The 16,444-nt window shown below is 39.3% G+C and overlaps 1 protein-coding gene across 8 annotated transcripts in view; it reads right to left on the reverse strand.

Annotated features, from left to right (window-relative positions):
- Positions 1 to 16,444, reverse strand: part of NPAS3 (neuronal PAS domain protein 3) — a 597,848-nt gene that overhangs the window by 37,343 nt on the left and 544,061 nt on the right. The window lies entirely within an intron of this gene.

Here is a 16,444-nt window from a genome sequence, read left to right on the forward strand (position 1 = left end):
GAGCAAACTCTCTTGGAATTCACTATTCCAGAATTCTGGTGCTTTTACCAGCACTGACATTAAACTTAAAAAAGGAGTTTTGTTGCATCAGTTCTGATGCAGTTTAGCAGTATTGGGAGATGGTGGAAAATGGCCACATCATTCTGCAACAGAAAGGGTGGAAAGGTTGTTTAAAAAAGTTAGTTTCAGCTCTGTATGTCAGGGCAACCAAATCTTGTTGCACTAAAGACAACTAATAATAAGTATACTTCAGATGTAGTTTCTTGATTTCTTTCTTTGCAGGGAGAAATGAAGAGGCTCTTTTAGTTTTTTTTCCCCTACTGCTTTGTTTGATGTAGTTCTTAGCGGTCCAGCAATTACCTTAGGTGATTCTCTGCAAGGACTTGATAAGTGAGAAAGGACTAGATAAAACAAAATATCTGATATTAATGTATTTTCCCCCACACAGAGAAAAAGACATAGAAAAATGCTGTTGTCTGTAAAGACAGAAATGGATTTCCTGAGCCAACCTTGATTAAGACAGGAATGTTTATGTTCTGCTCAAGCTCTCCACCTGTGGTTGCAGCCCCAGAACTCATTCGGAAGTTAATAAATAAAATTGCATTCACTCTTCCTAATTTTGTGGCTAAATGGGTAGAAAGAGCTGAGTTTTGCACATAGTAGGGCAGGGACACACAATGGAGAAGGCTGAGGACTATTATTCAAATGTCATTTATACTAAGTCTCTTCTGCTTATGCTAATGGTGTTGATGTATGGTCCTACATTGAAAAGCAATTGTTTTGTTTATTTTAATGCTTGTGTGCTTTCCCCTAGCATGGCCCAATTTTTTACTGGCTGTATACAAGCACACAAGGTCTACCCAAAGATCTTGGACAACAGAATGTGTGAGCTTTCCTGCAGAATGTCACAACTGTGACAAAGGCAAACGTGGAGATAGGCAAAAAAGATTAATTTCCATAATTATTAATAAGCTTTCACTTTCCTCACATCAATGACACTTATATGAATCTAAATGAAAAATTTTCAATATAAAGGGGAAAAATAGTAAGGAATATGAGCTGATTTTGTAAAAATTATTGCTGCAAATTTCAGAAAAGCTTCTTCAGGTGAATAGTAATGCCTCCTCATCCAGATGACAAAAAGGAATGATCATAAGAGGGGAGGTAAAATTCTCCTGGTATGTCTGCCAAGATCTAATATCAGTAGTTCTCTCGTTGTTAATTTAAACAGCTTTAAATACACTTTACATGGTCCTGATAAAGAAAGTAGCACTGAAACTGCAAACCCCAAGCCCAAAAGTGGCTTTACAGAGACTTGGACAGTAGGAGAAGGCTGGGGCACACCATGACAGCTCTTCCAGAGGAGCAGCCACGTGTACTGCCATTAGTAGACAAAGTCCATCCATACGAGAGAAGAGATTTCTCTTTGTAGAAAAAACTTTTATCCACTTGGAGATGGATGGTCTTTGCGAAGCTCTGACCTTCTCCTTGACAGCTACAAATGGACTACTATCTATGATTTGTTTCCATAATCCACTTAATGCAGCAAGCTAGATTATAGATAGCAATTTATTTGTAAAAATCATAATAAACCACCACTGTTTTAAATGCTAAACATGGATAAATGGAGAGTAAAAACTGATGAGACAAGATTCGTGTTCTTGAATCTACACCAAAGAATTATGGCAGACTCTTGCTTTATCTGCATTGGAATCAATTTAGTAATTTTTAATTCACTGATTTTCTGTTGTTTGCTTAACATTTATTAATTGATTGTCATTCTCATGCAATTAATTCAGAAGTTGGCAAGTTTAACATGCAGAGATTAATTTTCTTTTACTAACCCACCACTTAGAATTCTTTTTTTCTGGAAAAGCAGGTTACCAAGAAATTACCTCCACATCAATCATATTTATAAATGAAATACAGTAGAGGTGTTGCATGCCATCTGTCAATCCACACTAAACCTCTCCTTATAATTGGCTAAGTTTTCCTATGTAATTCAACAAAATAACCAGAAAAAGTTAGGATTCCTCTGTCTTTCACACACTGCAGTCCTAACCAAAAGTCAGTTTGAACACCTAGGACTTCTCTCAGCAAGGCTGGGAATCTCTCATTTGAGAGTATGAGTCTTAGGCCACATGGAAATAAATGGCATGCCTACCCCATCACACAGTGGTCACAGGATCCGCACCTTTACAACAACCCACAGGTTGCTCAGCTGTCAAGGGTTTCTCATCTGGAATGAGAGCCATTCATTTGCCCTTCATGTCACCCTCATTTATGATGGCTGAAATGTTTATTCAGGAGGGACTAGAGATAATGAGCAAGGTTTCTTTGCTCTTAGTTACCAGGGGCTATTCACAAGACTTCAGACTTGCTCACTGACTTCCTCATTGCAACATAAAACAGCAGAGTGAAAGGAAAAATAGCATTCCCTACTCTCATTATTTTATTATGGTTTTCACCATACTTGGTGTTTAACTGAAAGGCCCAATTTCTGTGTCTTTTTTTGCTCTGTGTGTCACTTAGGCTGCTGCTGTAAAGTGGACAAATTGACAAAATAGACTTTTTTATGGAGAGAGGCAAGGAATGTATCTTGGACAACAAATATCTTTGTGGTCTATACAAGGGCAGAATGGACTGAAGCATTTTGATCTCAAAATGAGGATTTAATATCTCTCACAGAACACAAAGGTTCAGGAAAATATGCAGTTAGGTACAAGAAGACACACAGAATGAATTCAGCAATGCAGACTGTAAGATACATGAGCGTGCAAGCTGTGATGCATGGAAGTGCTGCAGGGTTTGTAGGAGCCCAACCCAGACATTTATTTATTTTTGCACAGAAAATAAAATGTGAGCTTTCTTCTCTCTCCTGCAATGTGAGTAAGAAAGCTCTGTAGAAGAAAATGAATCTTTTCTGCATTTGAAAAATCTGAAGTTAGCTCTTCATGTAACAACTGAGGGTACAACATACATGCACATTCATCTGTACCTTAATCTCATGCATAGCCCACTGGTTTAGTGAGACTAGATCTATGGTGTATTTGTAAAATAAGACTTGAAATTATCTAAGAGATTGTGAAAAAAATTTAAATACAATATTTAACAAATCAAGGTCAGTGGGTTTCTTGAACAAAACTAGTATGAAGACCTTAGCATCTTTTAGATGCATTTTAAAACTTTCCTATGGAAATTTTTGCCAAGCACATTAACTCTCTATTAAAAATCTATGGAATCATTAATATCTTGTTAACCTGGTATAATTTTTCAGTAAAGAAACAGAAATAAGCTAGAAACATATGTAAATTTTGAAGATTTTTCTATAGTTTGACCTGGTGAGTCATTAGTAGCTCACTGCACATCCATCTACACCCCTATTCAGTGGTGCCTGGTATTGCTTAGACCATGTAAAACAGCTCAGGATTTGGTTTATTATCCTGTTTAAGTCACCTGTATTGTGATTTCTCCACTTTCATCTACTTGTGTGGAGCACCTTCCTTGAATCTCAGGTGAAATCCCCAGGACATCTCATACAAACATGTACTTTGGATAATTGACTGTCTGGTTTAACGGCTAAATTTAAAGCAAGCCAGGGCTATGGCACTCTGTATTTTGTTGGATAAATTTTCTGGCTTTGTGGGGTATTCACTGCATGATTTGATAAAAACTGAGGCTAAATGAACTCTACAATTTGTATTCCTACAGGCACAAATTTATTGGCTTGGGTTTTTTTTTTTTTTTTTCCTTGGCTCTGTCTGTAAGGTTCATTACTTACAGTTACTGCAGAATCAATTTGAAATGGCCAAAATCAGTGATGGAATTTATAGCACAATAAATGTACTGCCATACAAGTGCTGCTACACATGAAAGGGCTTCGGAATATTTTCAGCAATCCTTCTACACAGCAGAGTGTTCTGTTTTTATCAATTTACCAGAATCACCACAGGTATATTCTAAGAGGTGTAATCCTGACAGCTACACAGTAGATTTTCTCTGAGGCAGATATTTTTACAGGAAAACAATATTATTGATAAAATCTTAGCATATCAGAACACAAAAAGGAAACTGCACACATTTTTTTCCTTCTCTACAACAGGCATTTGCAGTTCCATTTCACTCACACAAAAAATGCCCTGAATAAGAAACAGTTTATGAAGGAAATATGTTCACTCTCCTTGAGATATATATTAATTAATTATCAGCACTATGCCATGTGAAAAATGTGGAGGGCATTTGTAGCTTAAACATAAAGTATAGCATCAGCAGTTGCCTGTTTCTAAAGTCTATAAAGATTTACATTTCTACTTAGTACATTTTTCTTTCCAAGTGTCTCTATTATAGACATCTCATATTTTACATCATTTTAAAGCACAGAAAGTTTTAACTTTAGAATGATGCATTGTGAAAAAAAGACAGAAAAGACAGATGGCAGGCTGTCCTCCCCAAAACTCAATTTCATAATATGCATGTGATTGCTAATAGGCAGGCACTAAAAAACAATTTTCCTTGACAGAGAAGAGCTGATAAATTGTCAACATAAAGTTTGTCTGTGGTTGCTTCAGTGATCTAAAGCTCTTCTGTGAGCTTTGTAGCATCAAAGTCTGCATCTTCCAACCATATAAAAATTTATGAATGCATATGACTATAAAGTGACTGAAAACAACCCATAATGCAGGTTTGGGTATTGAGAATCAACTCCTTGCTTCTTCAGGAAAAGTTGTGTCCAGTGCCCCATTCCTAACCTGGGCATATGACTGTGGGAGATCCAGCCTGCACCCAGAGATGCCCTGTGAGCTGAGCCAGACAGGGCTCTGCATTTAGGCATCTCCTAAGCACAGTGCTAGGTCTGGTGCTGGGCTGAGTTAAAAAGCACAAGGCTCTGTAACAATGCAACAGTGCAAAGGATCACAAGAACTGAAAGCCACTGATTTTTGGGAAGAAATTATACATTTCTGAGCACTTGAGCAAGGAGAAATTAATGAAAAATCGAACGAGGTAACAATTTCCAAGAAGAGAAATATTTATCTAATACCTCAGACCTTCTAAAATATGCCAAAAGTGAAAGGGGCCACTGAGTTCACGTGAAATAAAATTGAGCATTCTGCTCATACACGAAAATTCTTGAGGAAAATGTTCAAATTACTTGTGCACAGAATGAGACTTGTTTGTATTGATAGTTCAGAGTTCATCTCAGATTTAAATATTTCCCTGTAACTGGAATCTACCAATTTTGATTTTTAAAAGGCTTATAACTATTAAGTATTTTCATGCTTCTAAGAATTCAGATCTTATTTCTGAGAATAACTGAGAAGCAGCAACTCAACAGCAGATGAGCTGTGACTGTTCTGTTGTCAGCATATTTGCCTGGAACAAAATAAAGTGATGATTCCACCACATATTTAATTTCAAAAATTCCTTGAATTTGATTGTGAAAAGATTGAAACATTTTAAACAGATTTTTCTTGCTGTACAGAGGAGACTTGCACTATTTGCAAGCATGTGACCAACTCTGTAAAACGAAGCCCTGGGAAGAATGCATATTTCTTGAACTTTCTTTTGATGGCGGTAATACTGTCAATTTTTGAAGGCACCAGCCTTGCATCCTATTGCTTTAATTTTATGCAGTGTATATTTCTCTCTAAATGTTTCCTAAAACAAGCAAGCAAACAAAGAAATCAGTAGGAAAAGAATAGATGTCAAACTTTGGAAATATTGTCAATATTAGTAGGATAATACTCTTTTCCATGAATATTTGGATAGAGTAACTGGTGTGCCATGTTGTTTGATTTAGGATGGGAAACCATGCAAAGACAGGAATTACAACTGAGTATGTCTGTAAAAGAAAGGGGAATGGGAAGGTCCAATGTGCTATCAGAAATAAAAGTCAAAACCATTGTTTACCCCTGACAAAACAGGCCTTGTCTGTGTCCTTTTAACAGCAAGCAATTCACACAGCAATGAGCACAAGAAGTTCAGAGAGAATAAAATACTTATCCATAAAAACAGCAATAAAACTTATAACCCTCCTCAGGGTAACCTCTTCAGAGCTCAGACCTCTTTGTGCAATTTATATGAATTTTCAGTAAAGACTCCAGTATAAAGTTTTTAAGAAAATTACCACTTCTTGTAATACAGTCAGTGTTTTCATTTGTTTGCAATATTTTTTATGAATTTTAAGTAATGGAAAAAAATTAAGATAATTGTGCTCTCCAGGCTTATTCTCAGATATTGATAATTTTCCTTTAAGCAGGCACAAATTTCTTAGTTCTAAGGAGGAACAGATAAAAAATACAGCAGTAAAAATTAAAATTTCTTATTTCATACTAGTTAGAGATGCATTAAGGTATATAAGCTTTAGGGTCAGTATAAGCCTTGCTCAGCTTTCTTTAAAAGCATTGGGAGTAATAAAGACTTCCATTTTATCTTCAGTGAAATAATACTGCTGAAATATCACCTCATTTTTGATGTCAGCAGTGATTTCTTTTTGCCTCCATGATGTCAAATGGGAATTATTATTATTAGAATGACAGCCTCCTAATGATGCTATAAAAAGGAGAAACTGAAATTCTTTCCGCTAAACATCTCTATTCTGCTTTCTACATAGGGTAAAGCAGTTGGGCTCAACCACACACCATTCTTTAGACAAATCAAGAGGCATGCTCAAACACTTAGAAAGAGAAGAAGCTTAAACATCCAGAAACAGAGTCATGATGGCTTTCTTCGTTATATGGTGGGGGATATGCCCTCTGAAGAGTAGAGAAAAAGGACATTTAAGCTACAGCAACCCTCTCTGGGAAACATGGTCTGAAACTCTCGTGATCGATTTTCTGTTCTAGACGGTAAAACTGGCACATCAGCGTCCAGATCACTATCCAGGACTCATTGCCCCAGGTAAAGTCAGGGAATGAAAGCCTCATGTGATGGTCCCTGTTCAACTATTGACTTCATGGCACACTGGGGGTGGACATATCTGAAATGCTCTGTGCCTTTTTTCCGCACATTTTGTCAAATGAGTAAGTACAGAAGAACGTTGCTTCATATGGCAACAAAATATATGAGTAAGTTTGGCTTTTGAGTAAATGATGGGCTTGAACCTTATGCAAACACCTATTCATGCAGAAAGTGAATAGCAGATGCAAGTTGGTGCTATCAGTATCAACAAATGGGGTATTTTGATTTTCTAATACACTTTGATCAAACACAAAGAGCTACAGTGAACAGTGATTCCCCTCCAATTTTACATTTACTTATAACATGCATTGCTTCAAAGTAGTAAAGCCTTCAGGGTGGACACATCTATGGTGGATATGAAAAATATTAATCAAATTGGAAAATAAGAAGGTCTCTATGTAAGTTTGGGGTTTTTTTGGTATAAGAACAGAAAAGTTTGCAAGGACCCAAGCCATCTGCCAGACAAGGAGGTGGGTGCTGCCAGCCCTGCTCTTGTTCCTCACAAAGGTGGCAGGAATGGCAGCCATAGGAAGCTCCCATGGGCTAAATCCAAGGGGCAGGAAATTGCATTTTGCTGCTGGTACACTGCTTTGTTTTCTTTCGAAGGAAAAGAATTCTGGAGTAGCTCTTCTACAATCAGTTGTAGGCCAGTTGAGAGCAGGAGTTGTTTTTTATGTACAGTAGTTTCACGAATACAAGCCGCACGGATTATAAGCCGCACCCCCGGTGCCTCAACAATGTTGCTGTCTTTGTAAATAGATAAGCCGCACCCCGAATATTAGCTGCACTTTCGTTCGTCTCGAGAATCCGTGCGCAGCTTTCACAAAATGGCCAATTAGTAACAGGATCGCGGCATAGCGGGCTTTACTGGCTCGGGGCGGGGCCAGGCAGGCTCGGCCCACTCATGGTTGCCGACGGGGCCGGGTGGCCCAGCTCAGCGCCACGGCTCGGCGGGGCTGGCCGGGCGGTGCTGCCGCCGCCGCCGGGCTCGCTGGCCCCCCTCTCCCGTCAGCACCGCCCCGCTGCCGCATTCGCTCGCCCGGCTGGCAGGGCTGCCGCCGCCGCCACTGGGCTCGCCGCTCGCCCCGCGCCACGTTCGCCCCGCGCCGCTTTCGCTCGCGCCGCGCCCGCCCCGCGTCGCTTCCACTCGCGCCGCGCCTGCCCCGCGCCGCTTTCGCTCACGCCGCGCCCGCCCCGCGTCGCTTCCACTCGCGCCGCGCCCGCCCCGCGCCGCTTTCGCTCACGCCGCTTTCGCTCGCGCCGCGCCCGCCCCGCGCCGCTTTCGCTCGCGCCGCTTTCGCTCGCGCCGCGCCCGCCCCGCGCCGCTTTCGCTCGCGCCGCGCCCGCCTCGCGCCGCGCCCGCCCCGCGCCGCTTTCGCTCGCGCCGCGTTCGCTCGCGCCGCGTTCGCTCGCCCCGCGCCGCGCTCGCCCTGCGCCGCGTTCGCTTGCCCCGCCGGCAGGGCTGCTGCCGCCGCTGCCAGGCTCGCCGGCCGCCCCCTCCCGTCTGCACCGCCGCCGCGTTTCCTCGCCCTGACCGGCACTGCAGGCCCCCGCACCGCCGGGCTCCCCCACGCTGCTGGCCCCGATTCTGCTGGGCTTCCCCCGCTGCCAGGCAGCCCCACCCGCCGGCCTTCCTGCTTCTGCCATGCTCCCCTGCACTGCTAGCCCCAGTTCTCCCGGGCTCCCCCGCCCTGCTGGCTCAGGCTCTGCCGCCCTCCCTGCCCCGCCCTGCTGGCTCAGGCTCTGCCGCCCGCCCCCACACTGCTGGCCCCGCCTCTGCCAGGCTTTCCCACCTCTGCCGGGGCCGGCCGGGTTCCAGCTTGGCTTGGGGCTGCCGCGGGCTCTCACTTCCGTGTTGGCAGCTTTTAGAATTTTGTTAATGTATTAGCCGCCCCGGAATATTAGCCGCACTTCCGGGTTTCCACCAAAATTTTGGTCAAATTGGTGCGGCTTGTATTCGTGAAATTACTGTATTTTTAAAAATGTTCGTTCTTTGTTATTTGTTTTGCTGAAAGTTCTGCTAAACTTCACTCTATCTGGTCTGAGTACTTTCTTCTTTGGCATCTCATTTTGTGTATTCAGGGCAACCATCAAAACAAAGGAAATACCAGCCTGAGACAATGAAGTGTGATGCACTAGAACACAGAGATGATTTGACAATATTCATGAGCTAGGAAGAAAGGCTGAGGATGAGGTACAGCATGTAATCACAGCTGGCTCTGGTGCAGCCATTGTTATCTTTGTCAAGTCACTTGATATCTTGGTATGTTAGCACTTTCCAGACTCAGGCAAGTATTGCAAAAGTACATTCATTAATATAAACGACTGTATAAGCAACAGGAAAAAGCCAATAAAAACATAATGCTTTGCACATGTAAGAACTGCACATAAAGGTGAAAGTTTGAAAAATGTGGAAATCAGTGTATGAGCCTATTTTCTTTTTTCAACATACTTTTGACAAAAGTGGTGAACTGCTGCAAGTGGTAGAGATAAAAAGGTTAATGTCTGCATTTGCACATCTAAAACAATCTTTAGACTATGAAAAAAGGTGGGCCAAAACAACTACTGGCAGCAGTTATAAAACAGTGAATTGAGGCAGAGATGCAAGCAGCAGCACCTCTCTGTCCTAAAGCAAATCTTGGCTTTGTATGCTTTTCTGTGCTCCTATGAAAGGCAATTCCCAGTCATTAACAGTAAACAGTGGTAAACAACATTGGTGGATAACAAGAAAACACTGTGGACCAAAGACCTCTTTTTCTTCAGTAGGCATTCCTACCTGGAAGCATGATACCATTCTCCTAATGTGTAATAAGAGGTATTTTCTGGCTCCCTCTCTGCTGAGATCTCATTGCTCTCATCCTATTCACTGAGCTCTGCCATTAACACTGCAATGGGTCTCACACTGCACTATGAGTTCACATGTCTAGATAATTAATGCTGCTTATGAAAATATATCAAACATTTTCTGTCTCTATGACTCAATAACACTTGGTTCTTGAAAGAGTACTAGATTTGGTTTGGAACTGCTCTCTGTCTATTTTGAATATTTTATTATGTATCAGAATAAATCCTGTTCTCAGAATTTTCTCTCACAGTTATATCCACTGAGTTTTAAAAAAGGCTTTAGGATTATATTGCCTAAAAACCACAATCAAAGGCAATTATTGCTAATTTGGTGATAATGTCTTTTAGTATCACTTATGCTTTGATAATAGAATTCATGAAAATAAAAAATCTCCCAGAAAGTAATCTGTGCTAACTTAATTTTACATTTTCTTTCCTTCCAGAACCCAGAACTGATTTCCCTTTTACTCAGCTGGAGGAAATCACAACTCTGAGGCCATCTGAACATTTAAGACAATATTTGAGGAGAAACACATCCTGATACAGGTGTCAGGAATTGTGAGGAATGATCAAAGCTTGAATTTTTCTTGTGTGGAAGATTGCAACTGAAAAGGCCTTTTATATAACCCTAACTGGTTCATTTCAATAGTGCTACTGCAATAATGAATGTCTAACATATATTAATTTTTCCAGATGGAATAACAGTGCTATAAATCCCATTCAAAAGATGCTCAGCCCTGATAATTTTTTTTTTGTGAGAAAGTGGAATTCTTATCTACTGAACACTTAAGAAAAAATGGTTAATGTATTTAGATGCTGTGTGTGAACCAAGCTTTTCCAGACAGCTCTCCAATACAATTTTACAGTTCTATATCAAGGAATAAAATGAACCCCAGTCTTAATCTGACTGCAGACCATTATTTCTTGAACCATATCTTTATATCTACAAGTAGATACTTCATAAGATTCAGATTGGCCCATTAGTATTTTGTTCTTTTTCAAGTCATGCTGCATCTTTACTAGCTAAGAGACTTCCTTTTGACAAAAAGGTCATCGATTTACATGGGTGAATTCTCGATCAGTTCTTTCTCACTGACAAATTACCTTTAAGTCTTCCCAGTGCTGAAAAGTCTGGGGAATGCATGTGCTGACATTTAGAAAACTCTTCACATAATGCTTCCTGATGCTGGTTTCTTATTCCTTCTTCACTCAATTAAAGAGGTGTGGTAGTAACCATGTGATAAAATACTAAATTCTGTAGTTTTCTTTCTTTCTACAGAGAAAAGGTCAGGACATCTTTCTGGGATAGAGTAAAATACTTGACAGAAAAGATTTCAAGGGGGAAAAATATTAGAAGAGAAGTCAAAAATTTAGGCTAAGCTGTAAAGTGGGATAAGTGAATTCCCTGATTTGGAAGAGGAAACGAAATCTGTCTCTAACACAGGCAATATCCAAAAAACGTACAAATCATTAGACTATTCCTGCCTTCTCCTTTCTCCTCCATTCTAGGCCCCTGAACTGGAAGGTGCTTTTCTGCAGTGATATATTGGGTCCATAAAGTGATTTTGGAGTAGGTACGTCTTGTTTCTCAATTCCAGGTGACTCTTTCACTTGGATGAGAAACATTTCAATTTTGGATTGAACTAAGAGAACAGCATCACAAGGCGAGTCAAATGTAACTTTGACTTTCTAACACGGTTTTTGACTCTCTTGTCCTCTTGGATTAATGAATCTGAATTCTGCCAAAACCTGCACTTCAAGTGCTCAACTAAGATCTGCAAATCTTGCCCAACTTCTCAAGTTCTTCAAAAAGGAAAAAAAATTTAAAAGTGAATAAAGGATGGAATAGCATGAAAAAGACTTATAGAAGAACCACGACAGGCATAAAATCTCAACAAAAAAATTTAGATTTCCATCTTCAAAATTGTCATCCAAAGAATTCTAACTTTATGATTTTAAATACCGAATCTGAGAGTACAGTCTTAGAGAATGTTTAATTTTAAATGAGTTTGACTAATTTGTGAAAACACTTTTCTGTAGTTTTAAGTATCACTTAAAATATTTTGACATACCTCATACAACCGATGTTTGAGGCATAGCTAACCAAACTTGCATCCTCCATTACTGAACTGCAGAAATTAGATTTGCAACAAACCGTCCAAATTTCTAAACTAAACTCACCAATGCTTAGTTTTTTGTTTTTTTTGTTTTTTTTTTTTGTGTGTGTGGGTTTTTTTTGGTAAATAAATAGATAGCAATTTATTTATTTTTATGCAGTCTGTCTACTGGAAGGGACAGCCTGGAGGTTTTCTAGGATGTCCTTAATTCTGCTGGTGGGTCTTCAAGATGGTTAACTGCCAGCTTCATGGAAGATAGAGAGGCAACAGATGGTTATACCAAATTCCAGAGTGACAGAAAAAATTCCATAAAATTCCTGATTCCAAATTTCATACTGCCAGAGTGACAGTGAAAGTGCAAGGCAATCTTCTCATGTTTGCTCTGTCATAGCTTATAGTAGTCCATAAAACAGTAGAAGAGTATCTATGGATAGATGTTAACACCTCTGATGAGTTGATGATCTGGAAACAGCTGGCAACTATTGACTCTGAATACTTTCAATACTTCTTGATCCTTTTAGTTAAGCTTTGTTCTAGACAACAGTATCAGGACATGAATGTTTGAACAAAGAAAATTCTAGCACAATCTGACAGGCAAGTAAACATGACAAAGCAATAATAGAGTACTATAGAGGAGTAGAAAATATATCACTGGACCTGAAAAAAGTAATTTTGAATTAAAATTGGCTTTGACATATGACTAAGTCAGACAGTAGAAAGTTAGAAAAACTTTTAAGAGAACAGAACTGGGACCCTCAAAGGGAGGAAAACAAATGGAAAAGGAGCTAAAATGAAGTTAAAATCATAATTAAATACAAAACCATCTTTCACTGATGAAAAATTAAATATTGGAAAAAAAGGAAGATGTGTTACGTTTTCAGTGGAGAGCAAACAGTAAGTCTTTCCAGCATGTATCTCAGACAACAGTTGCAATGGTAATACATCCTGAGTTTTGCAGTGAAGAGAATTATAATTTTTTTCTTTTTATTTGTTTCCCATATGTTTTATCAGTTGACTAAATTTTATTTCACTATTTTAAAAGATTTTAAATTTATTAACTGAAAAATTAGTAACTCTCTACTACTGCATGTAAACTCTTTTCCTGCAAGCCTCTGAGCCTAAGAGCATTAAGAATAGGAAATTCTAATTCAAAGGCAGTGCTAGGGAACAATGAAAGGGAAAGAGAAAGGAAGGATTAACCATGTAATCACTTTTCCACTTACACTTTTAAGGTAACATAATTCATGGGAAAAGGCCATTACCTCCATCTTTACATGTAATTCAGAACTAGTTATGTCAGTCCATGAAGGGACTATAAACAGGTTCATCTCCTGCCAGAATTGTCTAGAGCAGGATTTCTTTGAGGCATACATATGTGTAAATTTGCCTGTTTTTTGTTTCAACATTTATTTTGGTAGAAAATTAGGTTTGACTAGATCAACCTGAATGAGTAATCAATTTCATTCTTGGACTGTTTTCACTTTTATGTGATTTTCCTAAGCCAGGGACCACTCATTCTGAAAATTGACTAAGCATCTTGTGAACCACCTCAATAATTTGCTGTCTATAGGAAACATTCACCAGCAGTCCTCAAAGCAAGGCAAAATGTCAATGTGGTTCTGAGCTCAGCGAGAGTTTGGATCAAGACACAACTACTTCACAAAGATAAAAAAACGTTATCATTGCTGGAGGACTGAATCCATGGGGAGCTGAATACCTTTGAGAGAGCTAAAATCTGACTCATAACACAGACAGTTCCTATCACACTGCTCCCAGTGAATGGTTGTATGCTGATTCAGGAAGTTTACCCCTGAATTCCCTTACAAGAGCTCAAGCAAAGATGTTGGCCAAGAGCTCTTGCAATTCACAGACGGAAAATTCAATGCTCTGTTGTATTCTGAAGGTGTGAGACAGTGGCTCCTTAGTCAGCCTGCTCCACCAGGATTTCTTGCAGGAATTCTGCTGCCCATGATCCCAGCTGGCACAGGATTTCCTGACTTAAGTGCTGAAGTACTTCCAGGGACCTCTGATGCAGAACTTAGCCAGCTTTTCCCACAATCTTTTTTAATGTTATGTAACAATTCTTCCCTGTTGATTATTTCTTAGAGATGCACATCCATAAGGCTCGTGAATCTTTCTTAGTTTTGATAAAATACATACCTTAATGAATTCAAGAGGCCTTAAGTGTGTTCTAATACTGGACTTTTAGAAATCAATTACTAAGATTCCTAAAAATGACATTTAACATAGTAGTTGAGTTGTATTATGCTGCTTGTTGGATACAACAACTGACAAGAATATTTAAACATGGCATTTCTTGTAACTCAGTTAAAAGGATATTCACTTGATCCAACTCCTCTAAAATGAATGTACTATTTTTCTGGGGCTCGCTGTGGGCATGAAAAATGATCTTTCCATAGAACACAGAGTGCCAGTAACAATGCTTTTGAAAAACTGTCAGAGTGCAATTCATATTGCTGGACACAGCTGAATTCAGCCAAATACTGCCAGTTACAAAATCCTTTAAAACATCAAAAAGCAGAAGAACTGCACATCTATTTTTACACCTGCCTAGGGCTTGTACACTGTTTATGCAATTTACTCAATCTGACTTGCCTCATGAAAAAAATTGGAAAAACCCCAATATTTTATTTACTGGAAATTTTGTTTGCTATCATACTTTTTATCCATTAATTTTGTTTAGGAAAAACTGGCTAAAAAAATTATATCTGATCTTTGAAAACTGATTTTGTTGTACTTGTGATATCTCAGTTATGGTTTTAAATGCTTCCATGAGGCATTAGCAATTCTGAGAAATTAAATTGTATTTATATGATAGACATTACAATGTCTTTTGATCCAAGGGTCTACTGTGAATTTCAAAAATTGTATTGTAATGAGTAAAAACTGCACCTTGTGAAGCCAGCTTATATGTCCTATTCTGATGTTGGACTAAAATTAGATTGTCAGGAGTCCAAGAGAATGAATGACAGAGTCATTCACATGTCTTCCTTTGCTCCTACCTACCTATCTGGCAAAAAAAGTAAGACTACAAAAACCACAGACAAATTTTCTATCTTTACCCATTATTATTGCATCAAAAGTGTCCAGCAGAGCTAGATCTCCACTTGGGCTGCTGCATCCAGCTCTGGAGTCCCCAACACAACAAGGGCATAGACCAGAGTAGGGCCATGAAAATATTTAGAGGGATGGAATGTCTTTCCTATGTGGTTGGTAGAAAGGATGAAAGAATTGGAGTTGTTCAGCCTGGAACAGAAAGATGGTAGGTTTAGATTAGATATGAGGAAGAAATTATTTACTGTGAGGGAGATGAGACACTGTCCAGAGAAATGGTGTATATCCCATCCCTGGAATTGTTCAGGGCCAGGTTGATGGAGCTGTGAATGACCTAGTCTGGTGGAAGGTGTCCCTGCTCATGCCAGGGAGGTTTGAACTAGATCATCTTTAAGATGCCTTCCAACCCAAACCATTCTATGACTCCACGTGCCAATTAATTAATTAATTAATTAATTCATTCATTCATTCATTCATTCACTCATTTCATTCTCCTTTCTCCTCCTGACACTTCAGTGTCAGTACACTTCCTGGTCTTGGTACCTCTCCAGACTTGTAAGCATGAACAAGTACTCAGTGCATTCTTTCAGATGCTGACAATTAAACAGGACACAGATAAAACTTGTGATGCCTTAAGAAACCACTGCTTCAGACATAAAACTTCTACTGGCAACAACTTTAATAATCTTGGAGTAGGTAGTATTGTTTGGGAGTCTAAGAGAAGGACTCCCAGTCACTTGCTCACAAAGAACTTATTTCTGCTAGATTTTGACTTCTCAGGTAGCTACCACAATGCTATATTATTAAGACTTTTTTTGGGAAAAGTGACTTGGGGAATTTTACTTTAAAGCTTCTCTAAATCTTCCTCTAAAAACTGGAACAAAATGGTTGTGAAAGCTTTTAAATGAACATTGACACGAAACTTCTTTAAATACCCACACATTCTCAGACTTATTTTCTTGCACCACTCTTTTATCTTGTATAAAACTTAATGGATGACATATTTCATTCCACAAGTTGACAATGTTAAAAATGTGCTATTCCTTCTAGTTTTAGTATACTGCAAAGCCAGTGATAGCTACAGGCGCTATGAGCGATATACGACTGAAGAAAAATGAGATTACTGCTGATAAGGAACAAGAGACTTTCATATCTTAAAAGAGTCTGAAATCCAGCAAATATGATCCCCAGCAGCAGATGCCTCTCAGATAGACAATGAAAGAAAAATGGTGGAAAAGTACTCAATATGGCTTGTTGTTTCCTACAGCAGGAATGACAGCAAAATGAAGTAGCATGCTGCCTGCATGGAGAAATCCTACCTCTCTGGGAAAAACATAACCCAAAGATGACTAACAGTCTAACAAAATGAGCAGTAATTTTCCACAGTGGGAAAAGTGATGTTACTCTGACTCACCTTCTTTGGTAAGAGATACCTTTACTTGGGAAGTGTT

The sequence above is a fragment of the Catharus ustulatus genome, chromosome 6 (genome assembly GCF_009819885.2).
Source record: "Catharus ustulatus isolate bCatUst1 chromosome 6, bCatUst1.pri.v2, whole genome shotgun sequence".
NCBI classification, from domain to species: Eukaryota; Metazoa; Chordata; class Aves; order Passeriformes; family Turdidae; genus Catharus; species Catharus ustulatus.